This window comes from Phyllostomus discolor, chromosome 4 (assembly GCF_004126475.2).
Source record: "Phyllostomus discolor isolate MPI-MPIP mPhyDis1 chromosome 4, mPhyDis1.pri.v3, whole genome shotgun sequence".
Taxonomy (NCBI): Eukaryota; Metazoa; Chordata; class Mammalia; order Chiroptera; family Phyllostomidae; genus Phyllostomus; species Phyllostomus discolor.
Genome location: NC_040906.2, coordinates 41,469,756 through 41,495,940, shown reverse-complemented (window position 1 = coordinate 41,495,940; position 26,185 = coordinate 41,469,756).

The following is a 26,185-nucleotide window of genomic DNA, read 5'->3' as shown; positions in this document are numbered from 1 at the left end:
TATTGTACTTCCTTTACTTCTAGCACATGCTGTGTGCTTCAAACATCTAGAAACACTAGACAGTTAGTAGGACTTAAGAGTGTCCACTACACACACTGTAGCATTGAATAAACTGCACACTCGAAACAAGTTGTTTTCAGAAGATAAATTTTTGACACAAAATGTTTCATTTTACCAACTTTTGTCATACAGTGTCAAACTCTTTAATATCTAGAAAGACCAGGGGTTGTGAAATTAGGTCTAATTTTTCCACTAGATATGCTAAGTATATAGCAAATCTATACCAGCTTATGGGGCAGTGGTTAATTTTTGCCTCACCAAGAAAATATTGGCATAGAGCCTTTTGCACTTCCCTCTGCTCCCTCCTCTCCCGGAACTGGTACATAAACACAATGTGTTTCTCAAAGACATGATTTGATCATTCCATTCCCAAAGATTGTATTTCACATGAATTTTAAGAGTATTTACAAAATGTGTTATATTACCATCTCTATTTTTAATGTAATCCGTGCACTTCTAAATATCAGAAAAACTGTATGTTTCAAATAATTGCTTACATTTGTCTATTATATGCCCTGTGGTGTTGATTAAACTATATAATATATGTGATAATAGTTATATTTGAAAGTATCTTCTAAATAGGAACATTATAGTCTAGAACCATTTACTTCTCTAATCCCTTCATTCCACACCAACGCAGTGGTTGAGAATAGGCACATGAGTCACTGAGATGAAGGTTTACAATGTTATTTCTAGATGACATTTTTAAAGACAACTTGTTTATGAGTTTTAACACAAACTGTACAAAAAATATTGGTTTATTGACTGACTATACTTTGTTCATATATTGGTCAACTTTTCAATATGCAAATACTATACCCTATACATTAAAGACTAATTCATGCAGTGCATACACATGGTCACCTTTTCAATATGTAAAGACTATATCCTATACATTAAAGACTAATTCATGTGGTGCATACACAATATACGTAGCTTAGCAAAGTTAAAAAGATCACATTATATGTACAACATTAGGTAATCAGAAATTTTCTGCTATACACTAGAAAAAGAACTTTTGCAATTTTTTCCCTCCTGCCTCCTTCAATCCACTGAACAATATACTTTTCAAAGAGGTTATCAATTCCATTTCCCAAGACAATATTACTCATCAATGTTAAATAAGCTATTTACAAGCTACATTTTACAACAGTTAGTTTTAAATGCATCTGGAAAGATTAGGTATTTCATATAAGAAATTGTCCACTTTCCACTCTATAAATACTACTGTTAAATAAAAGTACATACCTATGGTTCTAACTACTCTAAATATTCCTTTACTTCCTTTGTTCCACTACCAGCACAATGGACAAGTAGAGACATCTGTAAAGCTTAGAGGTAATTGAACAAGTACATTTTCTAAAATCCTTTATAGGACACAAGCTTGCCTATAAATTTTAAAACAAAGTGTACAAAACACCTTCATTTTATTTTTATGAAATTTACTTTGTCATATATTGGCAAATTTTAAAACATCTAGTGACTAGATGTTGCGAAATTATGATTCATTTATGTATATACACTACATAGACATTGAAACAAAACTCACACACCATACAAAAAATGGTTTACTAAAACTGTACACCTATAAACACACTACCAAATTTGTGTAATTTGTTCCTTCCCACTTCCTCCAAACCACTGAACGATATCAATAGTAGTATATTGCTCATATAAGCGGTTTTGGAATTTTATTTCCGAAAGACAGTATTTCCCACAATTTTTGCCTGTGTATTTGCAGTGATGTTTTACTACATCTTTTAATATAGACCAGCTGTTTGAAATAAGAGCTTAGTTTGTTCACTACATATACAGTAGCCTTGAGTGGACTGCACACATCTACCCATAGATATACCATGAAAGGATCTATTAAATGTGAACATTCTGGCTCAAAACATTTCCCTTCTCTCATCCCTCCATCAATTCAATAGACTGACTGTAAGGCTCATATTTTCAGAAGACAGACTTTCCCATGAATTTTACCATAAAATGTACTAGCTTTCCAATTTTTATTTTGTTATATGTGACAAACTCTTTATCATTTGGAGAGACCAGATGTAAAATTAATACTCATCTGTCCATTGCATGCATTATCTATACAGCAAAGTAGAACTAGGTGCATAGACCAGGGGAGGGGCACCAGTCTCCTTACGCTCTGAACGCACTGGTCTGGTGCCCTTTGCACTTCATTCCCCACCCTCCTCCCCTGACACCTGTGTGCAAACGGCAGGTGTCCTACTAAGGAAGTGGTTTGGCCACTTGTCTTAATAGTATTTCAAAGAAATTTAATGAAAATATTTACAAACTGTTATTTTACTACATACTTTTAGTATAAAGCACTTCAGAACATCTAGAAATCTAGAAAAAATAGCTACTACAAAAAAAGTCCTTGGCACTATAAACTGCATATACAGTACTGAGGAATAAAATGTACGACAGAAGGGTGGTTATAACATAAATATGACTTCTACATATGTGCAGTCTGGCGTAGTACCATTTTTCCTCTTCATTGCAGAATTTACTGGTTAGTGTTATTGTCTCTGCAGATTCTCTCTTTTTATTTTATGCTTCTGTGTGACATTGGTGTATATATATATATTTTTTTTCCCTGTGGTGTTTATAATTATATACATTTTTGTAACCCACGTATTACATTTAGCTTTTAGTGCCCTCATACGAATTGAATATATTAGCCATTTTTCCTCCTCAGTCCTCATATATCAATTATAGATGAAAAATTCCTTCAGTTTTTTAATCGGCCTCTTCACAGTCTTCTGTTCCATCTCCTCTCAGCCAGCCCATTGATCAAATGTGGAAGTGTCAGTTCTTGAGATGGTCTAACAATTCCATTTCCAGAAGTCATTCCCAGAGGGAACTTATTTTCTATGATTAAATTTTTGTCTTCTTTTTTACTAAAAGGCATTTACAAGCCAGGTGTTTCTTTAAAACTCTGCTTTATTATACACAGGTAACGAATACATGTAGAGAAATAGGTAGAAATTTAAAAGGTTGGTGGGTGGAGAGGAGGCTTTTTTATATCATAAACACTGGGCTTCCACAAAGAGCAGTGACTTCCCATGTGGTGGAGCGGACTTCCTGTTGACCAAACATGACATGTGGTTCTACCCTCTCTCTCAACACCACAGTTTAGCTGCCCAATTTCTCACTTCCTCACTTCCCTATTGTCTTCCAGGGCTCTGCATGTCTGCTAGGCTGAAAGGCCTTTACCTATCATTGTCCAGATGGGTGGGATCTCATCGGGGTGAAACACAGTGTCACCCATGTGCCCAGATCTGTGCAGCTCTTGCCCTGAGGTAACCAAGCTCTCTTCTACACCAACCTGCCTTCTGAACCTCCTGGCTCTCAGGGGCTGCCATTCTTGAACTGCCACCTTCTACCATCCAGTTCCAGAAAGAGTTGGCTTTCAGAGGCTGCCATTCTTGAACAGCCACCTTCCATCATCCAGTCCCAGAAAGAGTTGCCTAGGTGGGGCCAGTGGTGGCTGTGAAAGGCTTGGTCCCACTGTAGTTCAACCACTGTTTTGCTGGTGGCAGGGGTTTGGGTTGCTTTTCATCTCTCTCTCTAACTGAACTTGTCTCCTTTTTATTTATTGTGGGGTCCCCCCATCTTTACTGATGTATCACTAACATAATAATTGTATGTATATATTATGTATAATATGATGGTTTAATATACATACAAAGTCTAAACAGAAGGTATCCAGCCAAGTAATATGAAAAATAGAGACATTTATTGGAGAAGATACAAAATACCAGAAACACTGTACATAGGACAATGATGCCTCAGTCCTCTTCAGAGTAAGCACCTTAGAACCTTACACAGTTCTCTCAATTGCCATTAGCTGCCCCATCATATTCTCCTGAATCTAATTGACAGTCTGAAATCCCTTACCTTTCAAAGGTGATTTTAGTTTTGGGAAAAGCCAGAAGTCACAGGGTGCCAAATCTGGGCTGTAGGGAGCTGAGGCACTTGAGTGATTTGCTGTTTCACAAAAACACTCTGCATGAGATGTGATGCATGAGTGGGCACATTGTCGTGATAAAGCTGCCAATCATTAGCTGCCCAAAGCTGTGGCCTTCTGAAACATCCTGAGTTTCCGCTTAAGCTTAATGCAAAATTTGGTAAAGATTCATTGCTGTACTTGCTCCGTCATTATGAATGCGACGGTCACACAATACACATGCTCACTCAACAGCATCTACTGGCCTCACTGACTAGTAGAGTCAAGCCATCATTGTTCTCTGTGCTCATTCCAGTCCACTCTTCTTGGCTGCCAGGTTACAGCAATGTTGTGTAAACCATTCTAGCTATATTAACAATGGCTGGACATTTTCTGGACAGATCTTTGTATATGATGAAATAATTAGCACCATCAAGTGAATTCATCACCTCACATTTTGGGGGGATGTGTGCTCAGCACACTTAAGGTCTATTCTCTTAGGAAATTTCAAGTATACAATATAGTATTATTTTTATGTTTTTAGCTTTATTGTTGTATAACTGGCAAATAAGATTGTTGTACATGGTGATGATTTGATTTACGTATCCGTTGTGAAATGATTCTCCCCGTCATGTTTATTAACAAATTCATTACCTCACATATTTAGGGGTTTTTTTGTTTGTTTGTTTTGGTGAGAGCATGTAAGTTGTACCCTCTTAGCAAATTTCAATTGTTTCAGCTGATACAGTGTTATTGACTGTGGTCACCATATTATGTATTAGATGCTCAGGCCTTATTTATCTTATAGCTGAAGTGCCCTTTTACCAACCTCTCTGTTTTCCACCAGGTCCTAGCAACCACTTTTCTACTCTCTGTTTCCATGTCTTTGACCTTTTTCCCCCCTAAATATTATAAGTAATACCATAATGTAGTATTTGTCTTTTTCTGTCTGGGTTATTTTACTTTAGCATAATGTCTCCTAGGTTCACCTATCCTATGACAAATGGCAGGGTGTTCATACTTTTTTTATGGCTGACTAATATTCCATTGTTTAATTCATTACATTTTCTTTACCTATTTACCTATTGACTATGTAATACTTAGATACTTTTTGTATGTTAGCCATTGTGAATGATACTGCCATGAACATGGAAGTGCAGCAATCTCTTCAAGATACTGACTTTATTTCCTTTGGATATTTACTCAGAAGTCAGACTGCTGTATCCTATAGTAGTTCTGTTGTTAATTTTTGGAAGGATTTTTATACCATAGTGTCTTCCATAGTGTCTATACAAATTTACATTCTCATCAACAGTGTATGGGGGTCCCTTTTCTCTACTTCCTGTCAACATTTGTTACCTCTTATCTATTTGGTAAAAGCCATCCTAATAGATGTAAGGTGATTTCTCATCATGGTTTGATTTGCATTTCCTATATGATTATTGATGCTGAGCACATTTTTGTAAAGGTATTGACCATTGATATCTTATTTGGACAGATATGTTTTCAGGTGCTTTATCAATTTTTAATCAGTTTATTTATGTTTTTGCTATTGAGTTGGATGAGTTCCTTATATTTTTGGATATTAGCCCCTTATGGGATATATAGTTTGCAAAGTATTCTTTTTTCATTCCATGGGTTTCCTTTTCATTTTATTTGGAATGATTATTTCCTCTGCTGTGTTAGCTTCTCTTTTTAATAAAAATATTACCCATGATGGTATTCATTTAAGTAGAGTTCTTTAAATAATAAAAACATTAAAATAGAGATTAATATAAAAGCTTAAGCCTTTTTAGATTTTTCTGCTTATTCACAATCTTCTGGTAATATTATTGATATAAGGCTGAAGAAAATGCTTAAAGCCTTGGAGAATATCATGAGAACTATTCATTTTAAAATGTGATAATAAAATATACATCAGAATAATATAATAAAATAATCTTCAATATTTTCTAAAGTAAAACTTAATGTCCCTAAAAATGTGATTCAGTATTATATCCAGATGACTTCATTTCTTGGTAGTTTCATTTCAAATAAACCAATTTTAAATGACATGTCAGGTCATTTAAAACCTGACATGGTTTGCATTTAAGGTAACCACCTTAATAGCAAACTCTTGGAATATTTATTTCATTATGGTGGAATACAATGCAGACAGTTTTGGGATGGGCATAGAAAAAATTAGCAGTTCACTTTGTCCTAAGGCCAGTTTAGACAGTGCTAAAATGGAATGGATATTGGTATACAAAGGAGCAGCAGCTAAATCTCACAGAGAACTGAAGGACTACTTTCCAGAATGGGTGAGTTTTTGAGTTTCCAAGAAGGTAGGAGATGGTTAGACAAATGGCGGCATAAATTCCTGGCTGAGAGGGCTATTTCTTGACAAGTTGGATTGTGGGAAACAGTTCTAGGAACGGCAATGTGTCTTGAGAGGTTAGAAAGAAGGGTAGATATTGGAAATTAACTGAAAACAATAAATAAAAACAAAACTGTGATTTCAGCATTAATGAAGTATAAAATAAATTCAGTTCTAAATGACATAGAGGCATTCATTCAATGAAATAATAAAAGCTTCGTTTTATAGCTGTGATCATAGCTATAAGAAAACACCTGCATTTGAGTTGCTTATAAAAGCATCCCCATTGTGAGATGAAATATAAAGCAATTGCAATCATAAGCTTTGGATGTCAAACACATTAGGGCAGGAGATAAACAATGGGATCCTCCCAAAGTTCTGCTCTCCACAATTCAGCTTCCACTAGAATGGGACTCCTGGTGCTTCTCTGGAGATTCCAGGGCAACACTTTTCATGCTGTGAAATCTCATGACCATTTTTGCCTTTTTTTAAAAACACTGTATATTGGAAGAAAGCACCCAAAGAAAACAGTGACCTCACTGACTTTTTTCCACATTACAAGGTAATAATTTGAGGCTTTTATTCCTTTAATACTTAAGGGATAACTGGCTGGAAGAGAAATTTTTGTTATGTGGTCTTAGAACACAGAGACCACTATTATTTGTTGATGGGTCACGGCTTTTATATTATCCTGGTAAACTAAAAATACTTTGATGTAAATACTGATGTGTCTGCATGAATATGTATGTAAAGTGGGGGTGGCAACTTAATATTTGAGAGATTGTATTGAGAAAGTTACACTGTAGAAGTAATGTCACATAAACACTTCAAATATATAAACAGAATGTATGTGAAATGAAGAATAACATAATTTTTTATTGGTGAACTAAGCAGTGCTTAGGCTACATGGTTAGCTATCATTCCTACATAAATAAGATTAATCATACAAACTTCATAGCCCATTGGGACCCTTCTTGAAGGTCTAGAACATGATTTGTTCCTGCCATTTCACATTCCAAGGACAACTGTCAACTCATCTGATTGGAATGTTGTCTGGTCCTGACAGAAGAATATCCTTGTTTCTACCTGCCGCTATAGATTCACAGCATTACATAGGAACCCATTTGCTAAAATTCTCCCCTAGCACACTTCACATCAAGTTTTATGCTTCTGGGACTTGCTTTTTTTCACATTTCTGTCACACTGATAACTAATGAAATTCTAATTATTTTGCTTAAAATTTTATGTCATCTTAATTGCTGATGTAAACAAATATCTTGGAAAGCAGGTGGAATACTCTTTTTCTCTATAGTTGCAGGAAAGTAGATACTTTTTGGTTTCACAAAATTGGTTCTTATATAATGGTGAAATTATCATATCACAAATGTATTAAACTTAATCTCAGTTCCTTGTGAAGATTTGTGTGAAGAAGATGAATCATCATCCTTCTTTTCTGTTTTATTTAAATAAACTCATCTTTGAAAATCTAATTCATAAGAAGGAATCTGTGAAGAAATCTTTGAAGATTTCAGAGTTATTGCTATGACCTTTGGTGATTTAATAAATGGTTCTCTTAAGAAAGTTTAAACTGACATCTTGGTATTCTAGAAGATATAGATAATTGTGAAGTTCTTTTTGAAAGCCAAAAGAATTCCTTTGGGATTTATTTTCTATTGTGTAGAGATATAATAAATTCCACTCCTGGATTCTTTATTAAAGAGAGAGTTTGCGAACCTTTTCTCATTTAACTATAGAGCAGACCTTCTATACAAAAACCTAGTCTCCGTATCTGAGGACAAGAAGCGAAGACTTCTTTAGTATTACAAAAGTAAGTTGCATGACTATGTATTTGTCAGAATTTGGTCTGAGTTTTGTATTTATTCAAACATACTGCTTGGTGGGATGTGCAAGGTTTATATGGTTAGTCCTATAATTGTCTGGAACAATTCTGGCTTATATATAATTTCTATCCTGGTTCTTGATAGCATCCTCTTTTTACCCTCAGAAATCTCTCTCTCCTTAGATGATGTTATATGATGTATGTATAGTTTCCATTTTTCCTTCCCTTCCACACACGTTTCTAATCTCCTGAGGCTGCTCTGTGTTTAAGAAGAGAACATAGTAAAAGTTGAACAGCTAAATTGATTTTGGTGTGTTCACAGCAACGATAGCCCAGATGTTTGAGGAATATGAGAACCAGAGGAGAAGATATTCCTTACTTTTTAAACATAGGTTCTAGCTTACCTCAGCCATCATTTGGCCAGGGCAGTATTCTTACTGGTAGAGAGTCTGTCTAGGCCACTAAGGAGGCTCCAGATTTTAGCAGTGGTAGGAGCAGGCTGAGGGTGAACAGGAGGGGCCACCAAGGGGACAGAGCTAGACCATGGGAATGGGATGTGGGAATCCCTTGTGCATGGAGCAACTTTCCTCAGAAATGGAGGTAGGAGGTGTGAGTGCTGAGGGCATGCAACTGCTGAAAGAATGCCTTTGTGAATTGCCCAGGGTCATGGCAAGGACATTGAGCTTTTCAGTGCTGCACCCAGTTGCACCTCCCAGGGGCTTGAGGCCATGTTGCCTGGGTAACCAAGTGGTGCCTTTTGGAAGTTTTGCCCCTGGCTGCAGATTCTGCACTCACTAGCCGAGGCCACCCTTGGCACTGCCTGAGAGTCTGTAAAGGGTGCCCAGGGCTCCTTTGCTTATGACTTTGTTTCAGTTTCTCTCTGTTAGTGGGCCCTGAGTGCAGGCAACTCTGTACCTGAGAAGACTAGGGTGTGGGGGGTGCAGAGTTGACAGAATACCAGGGGAGTCTCTCCCATTGGCTATGATTATGGCAGGGGGAGGTTCTTACACTGAGCACAAACAAGGCTTGCGAGATAATTGGATAGAGGGAAAAGCTCTCCTGCCCCCTTCTGGTACCAGATTGGGGGTAGGACCAGCGTAAGGCAGGCACATGCATCATAGAAGTCAAAATGGTAGCAGGGGAGGTGCTGGGCTAAAAAGGTTTGTCAGTCTAGCCCGGGGAAAGAAGGGATTGGTTGGGAGGTGGACCCACCCAAAATGTGAGAAAACACCTGGTCCACCCCACACTCGAGCTAATATAGTCCCAGGGGAACAAAGAAATGTTCCCTTGTTCACCTGGTGGTGGACTGGCTGGTACAATCATGTGACCATGTGGCCCCAGAAGACACATGACCCATGGCCCCATAGGCCCCACACATGGGCTCCAAGAGGGAGCCTGAAACAGACAGCAGCCAGGAACAAGCTAAACTACTTGGATGACTGCTTAGCAGCTGCCTGTGGGCTTCTAAAGATTACATTGGAGCAGGAACTCTGAACACTGCCTTTTGTCTTGGTCTTGCTGAGGAGACGGACTTTGAGACAAGAGTTCGCCATTTTCCCAGAATGCACAGCACCTGAATAAAACCTCTTTCCTTTTGCACCAATGTCTGACTCATGAATTTGAGTTTTGTGGTGACAGACAGCTGAGACCCCCTTTGTCTTTGGTAATGGTAACTTAAGATTAAATTTCTTTAGCATGACCTAGTCTCAGGGCCTAGTCTTATATTCCATACTATACATAAGAATGACCTTTCTAAAAGGCACATGCATGCAACATGGTTTGTTCAATAATTTTTAAATAACTCACCATCACCTTCAGAATTAAGTTTAAATTAATTTAAGTCTTTAAGGATGTTCCCCTTCATATTCATATGTTCAAGTGTCTCTTTAATATACAATTTGGATTCATCCACAGACACTTCTATTGAGAATGTGACAAACTGATCTTTCATCTTTTCCCATAAACCTGTTTTATCTGTGTTATTTTAGATGTTGGCACCACTATTAGTCTGTATTCTAATATCTGGTTGTTGTTGTTCATTGTTGTTTTCTAAAGATATCCTACTGTTAACAACAAACTCCAAAGTGTTCAAGTACTCAAACACGATAGAGGGTGGTTTCTTATTCAATGATGTTACAAATGGGCCAGGCCATGTCCTCCAAGAGGTGGTTTAGAAACCAGTCACTAAAAAACTCTCTGGATTTTATTATCCACCACCAGTCGGGGAAAAGAGCCTAAAGAATCAGTCATGGTACAAGTTGCCTGCAATAGGACATGTCACCTCTGCTCATAGTCCATTAGCTAGAATTTAGTAACATGATTACATCAAAGTCGTGCAGTCCAGCTGAGTGCTCAGGAAGAAGAGGAAACAGGTTTGGTAAAGATCTGACTAACAACCTTTGCCATATTTCACCCTGATAACCATCCCACCCATTACAATTTTTCACTCACATCAATTTTCTTTCTTAATATTAATTCTGTCTTCCTCTAGTCTTACCAGTACTGTCCATCATCATCCCTCCCCTATGCTGAAATAATAGTCTCCTAAACCAAACATTCCAGAGCAAACATTCTGTTCAGTATAGTCTTCCTCAGAAGGTTTTCCATGAACCCTCTGGCTCACTGGACATACCTTTCTCTCCAAAACAATGTGTACATGTTCTTATGGTATAATGTACAGTTTCATATTTAAAGCATCCATATATCTCCATCTTCCTTAATGCTCTATGAAATCTTCAAGGAGATTGATTTAAAAAAAAAAATTCCAGGGTCTTCAATATCTTGTATAATTTTTGCAAAGATAATGTACAGTGCTTACGTTACTGGAGAAAGAGTGAATGGGTTGCTCTGCTGACATTACTACCCGTGGAAGGGAAAAATAGGAGTTCTTGGTTAAATAGGTGTTTTCTGGACCTTTGTGAGTAAACTCTTCAGTTCTTATTTTTTGTCTTTTGTCTCTGACCTAACTGGTCTTATTCCTTTTTCAAGCATTCACTGGCTTTTTTCTTACCTACCAACCCATGGAATTTTTTCTAGTCTCCAAGAAACTTCATTCTTACTTCTGACATTTTTCTCCACTGCCTTTACTCAAGTCATTTCCAGGCCCTTAATCTGAAGTAAATATGATGTCTATCTATTTTTTATTTAAAATATTTAAAAATGGATGTTCTGGTCTGAGTTTTGTGTTAGCTGCTTTAAGTTAATCTCTCAGGGAATTCAGCTGGACTCATTAGCATATTCACTCTAGGTATAATCAACTAATCTTTAATCATTCCCAGAGGCCACCCAACAAATGCGTCAACTATCTGTGCCTTCATCACCCCCCTGAGATGTTTTTATGTTCATAATGAACATTAGAAATAGACTTTTGTGGGTGAAGAGAGTGACCAGTTAATTGGCAGAAAGGAAGTTAGAAATGAGATTTTACTGAAGAAGTCAGCACATTGGCTACAGGATTGTGTGTGGGTGGAGGGGGGTACTCTTCCTTTCTTACAAAGAAGAGTGTAAAAACTGTTATCTTTCCCAAAGCATGTATCTTTTAGAGTGAGTGTCTGGGGTTGATAAAAAAATGGTCCTATAATTCTGCTCCTAATGGGAAGGTTTCTTTATGTCCCTACTTATAATTGGCTGCATCTGATGCTAGAACATTGTCATATTTACCTCAGGAAAATGTTCTATGCAAGACATTTTTAGAGTGTAGGAAAACACAGGAAGCTGAGGCCTCTTCAAGATTTCAGTATTCATGTATGGCTTTCTGTGTGTGTGTGCCCTAGTTGCCAATAAATAGTGGCATGCATGGAGAAAGTTGGGCTGAGATTTGCTTCTATTCTGGGGGTGCTGCCAATTCAAAACTACTTATTTTGGAAGCCTCACAAAGTTAAGAGTAAGTATATACAAATTAAAGTAGACCACTTCACTACACTAGGCATTTGAAATTCTAAACCCAATAATTAACCCCTTTTTGTTTGCTTTTTGTTTATTTAAAGCAATTGAGAATTTCTAGACCCTTAAATAGAGAAGAACTAGAGAATATAAGGAAACGCCAAGAATAAAATTTATTACTTAATCATTTAAACATCTAATCCCAATATAAATGTTATCCAACTTAAATCTTACAAAGACAACTCCCTATATTATCTACCTGCCAAGTAAAAACATTTTACATCTTCTTTATAAGAATAAATTCAAAGGAGTAATAACTTCTAAGTCTCAACCTCTCCCAGTTCTTATTATTAACACTTGAGTGTCTAAGCATCTCTAATAAGTACCTTTAGAATCAGGAAATATATTTCTGAGGGACTCTCTAATTTATTTCTTCAGCATTCTGAGAAACAGATCACATGTGAGCATCCTCAGACCCATGTTTCAGGCTTATGCACTGCAACCATATGGCAACCGTCATTTTACAGTTGGCCATCTTTGCACATTCCTGTTGCCTTCTTGGTCCCTGTAGACACTTGCATTAGCATACTTGCTCTGGAAAGTTACCAGGCACTTCAAATATATTGCACTAATTTTAATTTGAACTACTATTCATTTTTAATTTAAAATAAATGCTGTACTGAATAACATACGACAAGAGTTGAGATTGGGAAGTCACTGCCTTTAGGTGTGTGCGTGTCTAGTTCAGGGAATTCTTTAAATGCTGTTCTCAGAACTAAGAAGATTTTCCCATACATTTGAACTTCCCATCGGGGAATCCCACACACCCCACCAGGCAACACTGTTTTTTTCCATTACCACAGTTTTAATTTTGTATGCAATATTCTGTTATGTAGTATTAGCAGGTTTTTCCTAATCTAGCAGAAGGTCATGGCTTGTGTTATTCTCTTTAAAGTTTAATATGTAAACTGAGCAACCCCCTTCTGCTGTTGTCATAGATTTAGATTTTTCACGCTTATTTCTGTTACTTGTGCTGCTAATGCACAAAGGCTGAGAAAAGATTCAATTTCCTCATCTGTAAAATGAGGGTGATAGTGTAGGTGAACTCTAAGGTCCCTTCAAACTCTAAAATTTTATGATTTTAATAATGTAATCTTAAACCACCTCAGTAAGAGTAATGGTTTTTCTTAGCCTGGTCTGTGGCACAGTTTTTGTGAATGGACTACTTTGCTTAGAAATAATTCCCTAACCTTTTTTCTTACTCAAATTTACTAAAAGTGTGTTATTCTAAATATCTGACCCTGAAACTGCATTGCTTTGTAGAATATTAAAAATATTACTCATGTGTAGTTTACATTCCCAACTGTTAAGTTAGCCCCTTGAAATATAAGTTCTGTCTAATACAGTTAAAGCTCTTAGTGTATATTGTCTTGTCACTAACAGAGGCTTAATAAAGCTTCTTCAGCAAATGAATGAATACATTATTTTATATTTCATAATGCAATTTTGCCAAGTGCTCTTATTGCTCATTATCTAATGTAGAAGCATGAAATATTAAAGTTCAAGGCATATTAGAGTTAGCTCTAATCCATTGGTTCCCAACTGGGATGATTTTGTACCCCAGTGGATTTTTGGCAAAATCTGGAGACATTTTTTGGTCATCTCCAGTGGGTGTCACTGACATCTAGTGGGTGGAGGCTAAACATCCTATACAATTTACCGCATAGTGCCCACAAGAGAGAATTATACACCTAACATGGCAATAATAGTGAGATTGAGAAACTCTGTCCTCATTTTATAAGTGACATAACTGAAATACTAAAAAGTTACAATTTTCAAGGTAATCCTCAACTCCCATGATTTTACATAATAAACTGATTCTAAGTAAGTCTTGCAAAGGAGGTGGAAATATTTTTCCCATTTTATAAGTGAGAAAACTGGAGACTTGGTGAAATGCTAGACGATATCACAGGAGAAGCAGAAGTGATGAGACTTGGGATTACTGCATGTCAGTTATGCATTTAGGAGTATAGTGGGCCCAAGGTGATATGCAGAGGAAGAAATTTTACATTATTTTATGTTTTCTAAAGGCCGGAGCTTGCCAAGCTCCGTGAAATTTCAGTAGCACTCATTATTGGGAATTTATAACCAATAGACTAATGAAATACTTCAGAATTTACATAATTTTGGGAAAACTGGGCATCCAGACTTGTTTTTAGTACCAACTATCTGGCATGTAGAAAGTCCTCATTAAATAATTCAGTGAATGATGGTAACCTTCCATTGCACTAGCCACTGCTCCTAAAGGATTGTTTTACTGCCTTTAGGCATCGATTCTCTGGGAAGACTGCAGTATGGCTTCCTCCCAGAGCTTCTCAGCCCAAGAAAGCAAAAGATTAGTCACAGAAGTCTTACTAAATGCCCATGCATGACATGTTAAGGACCAGTTCTCTTGTATACCTTTACAGGCTTTTCCATCAGGGGTTTTGTCTCTGGCAGAAGAATGCATTTCAGCAGGAATGCTGCAGGCCAGGCCTATACCTCCCATTCCATTCTCAGCCTCAAAGAAACATTTTGTGTGGGGACCTACTCCCTCAGTAACTCAGGTTTATTCTCTTTGCATTTGAGCTATTTCTGCCTTAACCCTCTCGTATAAATCCTTTTGAAAACATAAATTTATCTTTCTCATGGGACAAGGGAAACCCAGATTCCAAACATACAGCTCTGGCCAACCTCTTGAGATGGATACTAGGGGAAGAGAATGTCCATTGTTTTGCAGTGAGCTCCTTTCCCCCCAAATAGATATGGCCATATCTTTGACAGATTATTTTGTCAACTTTATTTTTAATACATCATAGAAGAATGAATTTAAAGAATATATTTTCAATTAGGGCGTTTTTTTTTGTTGTTATATTACTTGCATGGTCAACAAGCTTAAAGTTGTACACTTCTAAGTATGTACGACCTGACTTCATTGTATTAATATCAGAATAAAAACAAATATTATCCACTTGGGTAGATATGTTCTCAGACTGCAAAAGAAAGTTATACTGGTTTTCAAATTCCTTAATGACAGGAAAGAAAATAGTACATGAAGAAAAGTTAAAGGAAACTTTTGAAATATGAAGAGTAATATTTCACAAGTACTTAACTTTTTTGTACACAGTGATTTATTCAGAAACTAATTTTTATTAGATCTAAGGAAAGCACTACAGCAAGCAAGCTTCTTGACTGTACCTTAATGGCATTTTCTTAAGCTATAAAGGGTCCCCTGGAACAAATATGCTATTTATACATTTGTTTGAGGGTAACCACACGTACGCTCATTGATGAGAAAATGGTGTTCTTTGTAGTCACATGCTCTCTTGTTGCTTCATGGTATTAGTTTCAATATATAATTTTCATAAAAGGAACTCTGTTAAGTGTCCAATACTTTAAATCATACTCATCAGTTTTATCATAGAGATTATTATCTATTTATACCTCATAAAGTTATATTTAAAATAATATACTATTTGCCAAAGTATGTTCTTTTTTTATAAACCCCTTTAAGGAAAATATTTTCTCTGTGCTCTTGTTGCTGTATTCCTATAACTCATGTGTTTATTTTTTTCTTCAGACATTTTATACAGAAAATCTGTTCAAAGTGGGCAATAAAAGGAAAAATACAAAAACATAGAAAGCACATTAGAAGTGAATAATGTTCTCTTCAGTCAACAATTTGATTTTTCTGAAACTTTTCTAGGACAAAATTGAAGTATTTAATGGAGGCATAATTATATATTATTGCCACTAGGGACAAGTTGACATTTGTCTCACATTTTCATGATGGGTACAATTGAGGGATAGTCAACAATAAAATAATACATTTTTGTGCACTTGTTTCAAAAACTTCTTCACTGTGCTTTGGTAGATAAATACTTAGCATCAAACGCAAGATGAGCTTCAAGTAACTGAGGTTAAGTGACAGACAGACGACATCTTTGTTCTCTCTTTCACCCAGAACATATCATTCAAGCATTTCTCAGTACTTACCCAGCTATCAGACATATTACTGCACAGGGAATATATTAAAAAATGATGAAAAATATCTTTTATTAATCATATTAGTTTTAATTGTTTTCCTTTTTATATTAATATTACTTAAACATTCAATCTTTCCCACAAGAATGAAATTGCTTAAAACTGGAATTTACACGTATGATCTTTGAAAAAGCATGAGCAGCTGGGCTGTATTTCCAGTTGTCTTTGGTCCGTGCATGCTTCTGCAAGTGGTAGAGGTATAAATGCTTCCTTCCACACAATTACTTATGACCTACATTTTGCAATATCCTCTTGGTAATGAATAGATAGCACTTCCTTTCCTAATTGCAAATTTCAATTTAACATAAAGAATCACTTAAAATTTGCATTTCAAAACACTATAAAAAGTTATTAAGATTTCTCTGTTAGCTATCCCTATTGTAAGTAGCACTTATCTCAACATAGATATTACACAAAAGTTCAGACATGCATACATTAGTGATTCAGGAAGGTTTTTTTACTAAAATTTACTAAAAATCGCCCAGTTTTATCGCCCTGCACACCCTCACTTTCCTACCCATATTAAAACAAATTTAGGCAATCTTCCTTTAGTCCGAGTCTCCACTGTCTAAGAGAAACCCTGTTTTCCTGGCTGAAGTTCGGGAACCTAGGCCCATGCCTGTCTGAACAAGGAATTGTCCTGGCCTCACACTGTTAGTTCAGCAATGGGCACAGGCTTCTACACGAGTAAGTGAGCTTTAAGGGAACATTTACCCGAGGCCTCTGCCACTGGCAGTCCTTTACTCTTGGGAGAGGATTTTTGGAAAAGATTGTTTCTCTTTATTTCTGGATACTGTTGCATGCAGATATTAAGCCTCGATCTAAAAAGTCCTTCTTGCTTCCTTCTTGCTTCCTGTTGGGGAACAGAGGCAGTAGGCAGAGGACAGCAAAGCTAAGAGGCTTCAGGGAGATGAAATCAGAACACTTATTAAATCATGTCTGATTCCATCCCTACCCCTGGATTGTTTTTCTTTTTATATATCTTTTTTCCTTTTCTATATCTTTATATATATTTTTCTTTTTCCTTAAAAATTGTATACTTATAGTATTTAATAGGCATCATTATTTTAAAAGTCTTTAGCAACAACATTTTAAAAGAGCACAGGATAAAGCTTTTTTCCATTTAAAATATAAAGATTATAAAGTAGTTTTTAATGGGTACATTCAGTAGGCCAAAAATGTGGTCTCAAGGATATGTTCATATCCTAATCCCCTGTGAATATTACCTTACCTGGCAAAAGATGTGATTAAGTTAAGGATCTTGAGAGGAGGTGCTTATTCTGGATTAAACCTGTGGGCCCTAAATGAAGTCACATGCATCCTTTTAAGAATCAGGTAATTTTGACAAAAACACTCAGACAGGAAGCTGTGTTGACAGAGATGTGGCCACAAGCCAAGGAATGACAACAGCCATTGGAAACTAGAAAGGGCAAGAATAGATTGTCTTCTCCAGCCTCCAGGGCACAGCCCTGCTGACACCTTGATTTTGACTCAGTGAAACTGATTTTGGATTTCTGGCCTTCAGAATTTTGAGGATAAGTTTCTGTTATTTTAAGCCACCAAGCTTATGGTAATGTTTTACAGCAGATACAAGAGACTAAAATAGTGTGCTATTACTAATGATGCATAATGATGAAATTTAATATTTTATTAAGAAAAAGACAAATGTTTGCTGTGTATGTATGAAATGGACATAGGAGATAAGTGAAAGGTATCATTAAAAGGTCAGTAACTCAGAGGAAGCCTGAACACTATTAAAAACATCCAATTTAAAATTCTGGGAGAAGGTTTTGCTAAAGATAAAAAATACCACGTGTTCAGTTGAGGGATCCAGGCCAACACCAGAAGTTAAGAATGAGTCATTGGCAATGGCAGTGAGCTGATTAGATGTGGTAAGTGTTTTCAGGACAGCTATACAGGAAATTGAGAATTATTAATATTTAATGATTCATTTTATGCTTGGCAGACAACCTACCTGAGTATAGTCAAGTTCACCCACAGAATAATTTTTTCAGCTCTTGGAAATATTTTGATTGTTGTGTATATGGGTAATAGAATTATTTTTAAACCACATATTTGAAACTGTGACTTTGGATAGACAGAGCTCTTCTGAAATATTTATATCAGTATCCATTCTTATAACCTCAAAATAGACAAGTGTAATTAATTAAATATTTATATTTTACTTTATTGCCTCATGAATTTAAAATAAAAGCTATAATAAAATCCAATAGTTTTTTTTTAACTGGGCATAAAAAGAAGTAACTTATGATTGGGAATGCAGAATTTTTTTTTCAACACTATGACAGTTTATGACATAAATGCCTTAGCCATCTAGGTGATTTTTCACACTTTCTTTTACACCATATAAAATTGTTCAATTAGCTAGTCTAGTCATCAGAAGCTAAACTTGTTTCTACATATATTGCTGTAGTTCTATCAACCTTTCAGTTTTTCATTATAAAAGTGGTAATTAAAGACATTCCTGAAATATCAGGGGAAATAATATTCAAGTAGATGAATGGGAAATAAGACAATAGTTCAAATAAATAATCACTTGTTTTTTTCTTAAAAAAGGTAAATATTACTGAACATTTAAAGAATGTGGATACCAAAGCCAGAGGAATGAAGGAGATGTAGCCCCTGCCCCAAAGTTCCCAGGGCCCCAGTGGGTGCAGAGAGGTGCAGGTGCCTGGGTTATCTCTTCCATGTTGTTTCTTACCTCCCTCACTGCTCTCTTACTTCAGCCATACCGGCCTCCTTGCTTTTCCTCCAACAGCTCCACTATATTCCATCCTTGTTGCTTTCTACTTCCCATTTCCTATGCCCACAATACTGTTTTTTTCTACATCTTAGGTCGGATTCTCCCATAAGTACGCCCAGAGCCAAGGACTCAAGTACAAGTAATGAGGGAAGGGAAGCACTAGGGAAGTGCCTTCCCATTGGAGCAGGAATTGCATCAGGCTAAGGAGCTGGACTTTTGCACCTTTATACCATTTGGTCATTGGCTTTGCATGCCTGAGGGGGAAAAAAGAGTGGTTTAAGGGAATCTCCTAGGCACTTGCTCTCTACACCTAAGAGCAATCATCTAAATAAAGGATGATACTGTGATTTATAATAGGAAATATATCATTGACTTTTCCCTCATTCCTAGCATAGAGCTCCTAAAATTGTTGGAATTTGTTAAGTAATACAAGTGACAAAAATGTCTTGATATTCATAACAAACCTCTTTAAATTACCTTAATTTACATTAGTGAGATAACTTTTGGAAGGTAAGCATTGGGCCTGGTCATCAGAAGGACTGACTATGTGATTAAAGAATTGGAGGTTTCAGTCCCACCTTCTAAACCTCTTGGGAGAGGAGAGGAGCTGAAGCTTGAGCTCAGTCACCCATGGATACTGAGTTAATCATTACAATCATGCCATTGTAATGAAGTCTCCATAAAGATACCAAAGGATGGGGTCAAAGAGCTTTTGAGTTGGTGAACACGTGGAGATTGAAGGAGAACAGCATGCTCTGAGAGCACAGAAGCTCCATACCCCTTCCCAGATACCTGCCCTGTGCATCTTTTCCATCTCACTGTTCCAATGAATTATGTCCTTTTTATAATAAATTGGTAATCTAGTAACTAAAATGTTTCTCTGAGTTCAGTGAGCAGCATGTCACTGGAACCTCTGATCTTAGGCAGCAGGTCAGAAGTATGGGTAAGAATCTGGACTTGTGATTGGCATCTGAAGTGGGGTCTGAGGGCACAGTATTGTAGGACTGAGCCCTTAAACTATGAGATACGATGCTATCTCCAGGTAGGTAGTGTCAGAATCAAATAGTTTGGTGGTGTAGAAAAAAACACATATCAAGACTGGAGAAGGGTTCTGCTGTGAGCCGTGTGTGTTAAAGTACTAAGGACCTGGGATCTGGGCTTTAATCCAAGGACACCACACATGTTTGCCAAGGTGTGCTTTCTCACCATTCTGGTCTCTGTTCTGTGTTCCACATCACAGAGAACTTCCTATATTCCCTGTTGAAAGTACTCACTCATACTTTCTATCCATTTACCTTGATTTATGTTTTTATCACAGCACTCATTAATTGATGGCATTATATATTTCTTTATTTTCTGTGTCTCTTCCCACACTGTCCCCACTATAATATAAGCTCTATGAGGGTAAGAACTTTGTTTTGTTTTGTTTTTTTGGTTGCTTGTTTTGACTGATGTATGTACAACTTCTAGGCCAGCCTGGTTAAAAATTGTTCAAAAATAATTGTTGAATGTGTAAGCCAAAATAAAGAAGGTAAACAGAGGCAAATTCAAATAATAAGAAATGGATGTTATTTGGGAATAGCAGAGGAATTGCAATTTTGGAACTGCATGCTATAGCAAGCTATAAGAGAGCCCAATAAGGATGTGGCGTGAGCTGTACTAGTGGGCAAGGATTGGAAAGAAGGGATGTTCAGACTGAATCTTAGAAGTAAGTTCATTGACTTGAGGATGAGGAGAAATTTTTTGGCAGATGCTCATTGGTCCAGAGATAAGTCATGGTTTTCTGTAAATCAGGCAATCATAGGATATCTTGCATTTCTTAAGTTTGATTTTTCTGAGGGTGCATGCATGAGATTCTTTACTTCATATTCTTCACTTCCATTTCAAATTGAAGTCCTTTTGCAGATGAATAAATAAATGGACTATGATGGCACAGAAAGTGGCATAAAAAATTTTGGGGTGGGTTCAATATTATTAGAGAAGACTTCCAAGCTTATTCTGAATTTAAGATACCAGGTAGAACTTTTGAGAGTAATAAGAAGCCCCACAGAACTATAAGTAGTTTGGCATGAGTGGAGCTTAGAATTCATTAAATCATTTTTTTCAGCTAACCATCTTTCTTATCAACAAGTTTGAGTGTTTATGATGCACCAGAACCATTATTATGCTCCTCTTCTCAAAGCCAGACAGAATTGGTTCCTGTCCTCTGGGAACTTACCTTTAGTGAAGTGGATGTTATCCACTGATCAGTACATTAATGCAAGTAATGAGGCAGTGAGTGCTACGAAGGCTTGGCTTTTGATGAGAATGTATAACAGAGAGAAATAACCTAGGATTTGGGTGTAGGGGTGGTCAAAAAAAATGCCCATGAAGAAGTGTCATTTAAAATAGGTAATTTCTTTTGTTTGCCTTGCCTAAGGAGATATATATCAGATAAAATATTGCTATGAGCAATAGCCAAGATTTTACTGCCTATGTTTTCTTCTAGGATTTTTATGGTTTGGGGATTAATATTTAAGTCTTTAATCCATTTTGAATTTATTCTTGCATGTGGCATAAGAAAAATAAAAAAGATTCTACTTTTATTTTTCTACATGTATCTGTACAATTTTTCCAATGTCATTTATTGAATAAACTATATTTAGCCTATTGTATGTGCTTGCTTCCTTTGTCAAATATTAATTGACTATAAAGGTGTGGGCTTAATCTGGGATCTCTGTTCTGTTCAATTGATCTATATGTCTGTTTTTATGCCAGTAACTCTCAGTTTTGATTACTATGGCCTTATAGTATAGTGTGATATTAGGTAGCATGATTCTTTCAACTCCGTTCTTCTTTCTCAAGATCACAGTTGCCATTCAGGGCCTATTGTGGTTCCATATAAATTTTTGAAATATTGTTCTAGTTCTGTGAAATACATTAGTGGTATTTTGATAGGAATTGCATTGAATATGCTTTGGGTAGTATGGACATTGTAATAACGTCAACCCTTTCTATCCAAGAATATGATATGTGTTTCCACTTATTTGTATCTTCTTCAATTTCTTTCTTCAGTGTCTTATAATTCTAAATGTAAGTCTTTTACATCCTTAGTTAGATTTATTCCTAGATATTTTATTCTTTTTGAAACAATTGTGAATGGGATTGTTTTCTTCATTTCCTTTTCTGATAGTTCATTATTGGCATATAAAACTGCAATTTATTTCCAGATATTAATTTTGTATCCTGCTACTCTACTGAGTTCATTTATCAGTTCTAATAGTTAAAAAATGGGACTATTTCAATGGTTTTGCACAGCAAAGGAAACCATCAACAAAATAAACAGACACTCTACTGAATGGGATAACATATTTGCTGATACATCTGATAAGAGGTTAATATCCAAAATTTACAGAGAACTTATAAAACTTAACACCAAAAAAGTCCAGTTAAAAATGGGCAAAGGACCTGAATAGACACTTCTCCAGAGAAGACATACAGATGGCCAATAGACATATGAAAAAGGTGTTCGACATTAATAATCATCAGAGAAATGCAAATTAAAACTACAATGAGGCATCACATTACACTGGTCAGAATGGCTATCATCAATAAATCAATAAACAACAAGTGCTAAAAAGGATGTGGAGAAAGGGGAACACTTTTGCACTGTTGGTGGGATTGCAGATTGGTGCAGCCACCATGGAAAGCAGTATGAAAATAACTCAAAAAAATTAAAAATAGAACTGCTTTATGACCCAGAGATTCTACTTCTGGGAATTTATTCAAAGGAATCTGAAACTCTAATTTGAAAGAACATAAACATGCCTATGTTTATTGCAGGGTTACTTATAGTCATCAAAATAGGGAAGCAGCCTGAGTGTCCATCAGTAGAAGAAAGGATCAAAAAACTATGGGACATTTACATGATGGAATACTACTCAGCCATAAAACTGAAGAAAATTTTACCCTCTGCATCAGTATAGATGGACCTGGAGAACATTATACTAAGTGAAGTAAGCCAGTTGGAGAAAGACAAATATGATTTTTCTTTCATTATACATTCATGATACTTCATTATACTAAGTGAAGTAAGACAGTCAGGGAAAGACCATATGATTTCACTCATATGTGGTATCTAATGAACAAACTGAACTAATAAGCAAAAGAGAGACAGACTCATAGAGAGCAGGCTGACAGCTTGGGAGGTGGGTAGGAGGTAGAGGGATTGAGTGAAAAAGAAAGGGGTCTCACGGACATGGACAACAGTGTGGTGATTGCAGGGAGGGGGAGTATAAGGTGGTTAAATCGTAATAAAAAGTACAATAAAAATTTTAAAAAATAAAATATTTTTACAATTCCTAGGAATAAAACAGTACATATAAAAGACAAAGACCCCCCTGTTTTATAGCTACATTCTAGTGGATTGAAAGATATATGGCATATTTAGGTAAGTGCACAATTTCAACATGTCAGTTTGTAGTAAATACCATGGAGGTGCCCCAAGCAGTAAAATAGGAAATCCTAGTGGGTAAGGCCTTGGCTGGCCTCATCACTTAGTCCCATAAGAGAAGGTGCATTGATAAAGTGATGTTTTTAAGAGAAAACAGAAAGGAAATTAAGAAATACTCCATAGCTGAGAGAATATTGTAAAAGACTCTGAGGCGAGGATATGCTGAATGTGTTTCAGGGAACAGCAACAGGGTCTGTATGACCAAACTGAAGAAGAGAATAGCGAGAGATTGAATCAGAGTAAAAGCAGAGATTTATGAGTCATTGTCATGGGTTTAGATTATAGTTTGAGTTGAAATAGTGCATTTTGAGTGGATGCAGGAAGCTGCTTAGAAGGCTGTTGCAATAATCCATGAAAGAGCTTGGCCTGGTAGTGGCAGTGAAAGTATTGAGTAGGGAAGAAATTCTAGAGCCAGCAGGAATTGCCTGTTGATAGGCGGTTGCAGAGCATGAGAAAAAGAAAGGAGTCAAGGTAATCTGTGAGATTTTGGCCTGAGAAATGAGAAACAAGTGGCTGTGTACTGAGATGGAGAAGGTAAAAGTTTTTGGGAGGACACCAGGAATTCATTTTTAGACTTGGACTAAGCCCCCAAATTAAAAGACAAACAGAATCAAGCCTGGTCCTTAAATCAGAGGTAAAGTCTATAAATACTGAAACTTGGGGAAGAGACTCCAGCTGGGAGCAGAGTATATCTCAAAGGCTAGTAGGAATCTATAATACAAGTGCATTAGGTACTTACCACTTGATCCTTTTGTCCCAGAAATTAAATGAACAACAAACTAGAGAAAGCAGTCAAGAGATGACTTATCTTCTATTGCAATACTTGAGTTCAATTTCAAATCAGACACTCCAACCACCCATGGAAGATATGTAATATGAGGCTGTAACACTGTTTATCAGGAAAACTGGCTTGAGTTCTTGATTTGATGATTTGCAGCACTTTGGCAAAAAGATTATAGATAAATGACCAGTTAAACATAGTCAAGCTGATATGCTTTTTGACTAGACCAAAATGCCCCTTCCCTGGGCATTTGGTGTTATGTAAATACACTATAAAAGTCAGCAGCACCCAAGGCTGTGTTGTTCATGTCTGCATCTGCAACCAAATGTTTGTTTTGCAGTGAGTATTTATGTTTATTTTTGGCTGCATTTTATATGTGTAAAACAACCAGTTCTGATAGTCATATTTTTTATTTTAATTATTGCTCTTACACTTTTCCATTTGGTACAAGGGGACCTTGGAGTTTCTGAATTATTGGTTAACAAACAGTAAAATATCAGCTTAAATGGAGTCATATACCTCTATTTTCAGTAGAACTTGTATTTGTATTATTATCAATGTACAAATCAACATGTTAACTGGGATGAAATAATCTCGTGACAGCTGAATGGTGAAGTGGTGGGGACTTTTTTACTTTATTGAAGCAGGGCACCTCACTGTCAGTCATTTCCAGACTGTGCACCTGATCTCATCATTTCTCTCAGTTCTTTCCAAAGCAACTCTTTCCTTTGCTCAGTCCACCACTGTTAGGTCTTTCCCTTTCTTCATCTGTATTAACAAGAATTGTTCAAAAGCATATCAATAAACATTAAATTTATCCTTAACATTCATAGCTCTGTTCTTTAAATTCTCTCAGGTGGATCTACCATTTGTATTTCATCTGCTTTTTAAATTATTTTCTCTGGTCTATTATATTTGATTTTTAGTTATTTAGAATTTATTTTTCTTCAGGAATTATGGGCCTTAGAAATTAGAACTATTACCCTCCTAATACTCAAGTATGACTAGACAGATTAATAGATTCATATCTTCAAAAATATTAAAATCAAGCTTATCCTTTCTTCTTATTTTGAAAATAATTCTTTGAGTCAGGATTCAGAGCTTCTAGTAAGTAGGGTAGAGTACAGGTACTTTCTTAATTTCACTTGCCTAAATAATTTTAAATAGGAAAAAAAGACTGAAAAATAAGAAACAGTAGCACCACTATCTCATAATCTATGAAGAATATCTACCAAACTAAAATTTGGACCAAATCACTGAGATTTGGCAAACATCTCTCTAGAGACATTATCCCACTATAACACAACCTTTCTCTAAAAGAAAATGAGAGGCCAGAAAAATAGTATCCATATAAGCACACACACACAGTGTTTACAAAGCAAGAAAAGAAACAATGAGTGTAAGACTGTGGAGACAAACCACCAGAAACAATGATTTATCTTGGAGTGATACCACATGGCAGTAGAAGAAACATAGGAATGTAAAACATAGCCATGTATATGCTGACCACAATTACCTAAGCAGAGAACTTTGAAAATTATTAAAAACAAACAAAACCAAAATGTGTATAGCTATTGATATTTACACTGGCCTAAAGTATATAAGAGCTAAATTTTGGGTGAAAGCATCTTGGGACTACATTCTTCTGAGGGTCAAGGAACAAGTAAAAGGTAGTGACAATGGATGAGGAAATAATTCATTGAAATTGGAGCTGTTCAGTTTTTTTAGCACACAAATATTTTCTTGCCCTTGGGCAACTAAAATACTTAAAAGTGATCAAAACCCAATGATCTCCTGTCCTATAACTTTAGATTATAGGATTAAGTTTAGATTATGTCCTATAAGATTATGATATTTTAGAAAGTGAACTAAACTTTAAGGATAAAGAATCCTAAAAGAGAAGGGGAAGGGCCTAGTTAAAGAACAAGTACGAAGGCCCGATGGACATGGAGAACAGGGTGGGGAT